Below are 2,500 nucleotides of genomic sequence, written 5' to 3' on the forward strand. Positions count from 1 at the left end.
AATTCCTTTTGCTCCCAAACTTCTCCCACATCACTTTGGAGGCATTTGTGAGGATTGAGTCCAGCCACTTTTCCAAAACCATGATTTTCGTTTTTCACCAAAATCACCACCAAGCCACAAAATCAAGCCAAAACACCAAAATCATGAACTTGGCTATGCACCAACCATGTCAAGATCAATTCCTTTTGATCCCAAACTTCTCCCACATCACTTTGAAGGCATTTGTGAGGATTGAGTCCAGCCACTTTTCCAAAACCATGATTTTCGTTTTTCACCAAAATCACCACCAAGCCACAAAATCAAGCCAAAAATCCAAAATCATGAACTTGGCTATGCACCAACCATGTCAAGATCAATTCCTTTTGATTCCAAACTTCTCCCACATCACTTTGAAGGCATTTGTGAGGATTGAGTCCAGCCAGTTTTCCAAAACCATGATTTTCGTTTTTCACCAAAATCACCACCAAGCCACAAAATCAAGCCAAAACACCAAAATCATGAACTTGGCTATGCACCAACCATGTCAAGATCAATTCCTTTTGATCCCAAACTTCTCCCACATCACTTTGAAGGCATTTGTGAGGATTGAGTCCAGCCACTTTTCCAAAACCAACATTTTCGTTTTTCACCAAAATCACCACCAAGTCACAAAATCATGAACTTGGCTATGCACCAACCATGTCAAGATCAATTCCTTTTGATCCCAAACTTCTCCCACATCACTTTGGAGGCATTTGTGAGGATTGAGTCCAGCCACTTTTCCAAAACCAACATTTTCGTTTTTCACCAAAATCACCACCAAGTCACAAAATCAAGCCAAAAATCCAAAATCATGAACTTGGCTATGCACCAACCATGTCAAGATCAATTCCTTTTGATCCCAAACTTCTCCCACATCACTTTGGAGGCATTTGTGAGGATTGAGTCCAGCCAGTTTTCCAAAACCATGATTTTCGTTTTTCACCAAAATCACCACCAAGTCACAAAATCAAGCCAAAAATCCAAAATCATGGAACTTGGCTATGCACCAACCATGTCAAAATCAATTCCTTTTGATCCCAAACTTCTCCCACATCACTTTGAAGGCATTTGTGAGGATTGAGTCCAGCCAGTTTTCCAAAACCATGATTTTCGTTTTTCACCAAAATCACCACCAAGCCACAAAATCAAGCCAAAACACCAAAATCATGAACTTTGCTATGCACCAACCATGTCAAGATCAATTCCTTTTGATCCCAAACTTCTCCCACATCACTTTGAAGGCATTTGTGAGGATTGAGTCCAGCCACTTTTCCAAAACCAACATTTTCGTTTTTCACCAAAATCACCACCAAGTCACAAAATCATGAACTTGGCATTGCACCAACCATGTCAAGATCAATTCCTTTTGATCCCAAACTTCTCCCACATCACTTTGGAGGCATTTGTGAGGATTGAGTCCAGCCAGTTTTCCAAAACCAACATTTTCGTTTTTCACCAAAATCACCACCAAGCCACAAAATCATGAACTTGGCTATGCACCAACCATGTCAAAATCAATTCCTTTTGATCCCAAACTTCTCCCACATCACTTTGAAGGCATTTGTGAGGATTGAGTCCAGCCAGTTTTCCAAAACCATGATTTTCGTTTTTCACCAAAATCACCACCAAGCCACAAAATCAAGCCAAAACACCAAAATCATGAACTTTGCTATGCACCAACCATGTCAAGATCAATTCCTTTTGATCCCAAACTTCTCCCACATCACTTTGAAGGCATTTGTGAGGATTGAGTCCAGCCACTTTTCCAAAACCAACATTTTCGTTTTTCACCAAAATCACCACCAAGTCACAAAATCATGAACTTGGCATTGCACCAACCATGTCAAGATCAATTCCTTTTGATCCCAAACTTCTCCCACATCACTTTGGAGGCATTTGTGAGGATTGAGTCCAGCCAGTTTTCCAAAACCAACATTTTCGTTTTTCACCAAAATCACCACCAAGCCACAAAATCATGAACTTGGCTATGCACCAACCATGTCAAAATCAATTCCTTTTGATCCCAAACTTCTCCCACATCACTTTGAAGGCATTTGTGAGGATTGAGTCCAGCCAGTTTTCCAAAACCATGATTTTCGTTTTTCACCAAAATCACCACCAAGCCACAAAATCAAGCCAAAAATCCAAAATCATGAACTTGGCTATGCACCAACCATGTCAAGATCAATTCCTTTTGATCCCAAACTTCTCCCACATCACTTTGAAGGCATTTGTGAGGATTGAGTCCAGCCAGTTTTCCAAAACCAACATTTTCGTTTTTCACCAAAATCACCACCAAGCCACAAAATGTGAACTTGGCTATGCACCAACCATGATCCCAAACTTCTCCCACATCACTTTGGAGGCATTTGTGAGGATTGAGCCAGTTTTCCAAAACCATGATTTTCGTTTTTCACCAAAATCACCACCAAGCCACAAAATCAAGCCAAAACACCAAAATCATGAACTTGGCATTGCA

Source organism: Phaseolus vulgaris, chromosome 10, assembly GCF_051622355.1.
Source record: "Phaseolus vulgaris cultivar YP4 chromosome 10, ASM5162235v1, whole genome shotgun sequence".
NCBI lineage: Eukaryota > Viridiplantae > Streptophyta > Magnoliopsida > Fabales > Fabaceae > Phaseolus > Phaseolus vulgaris.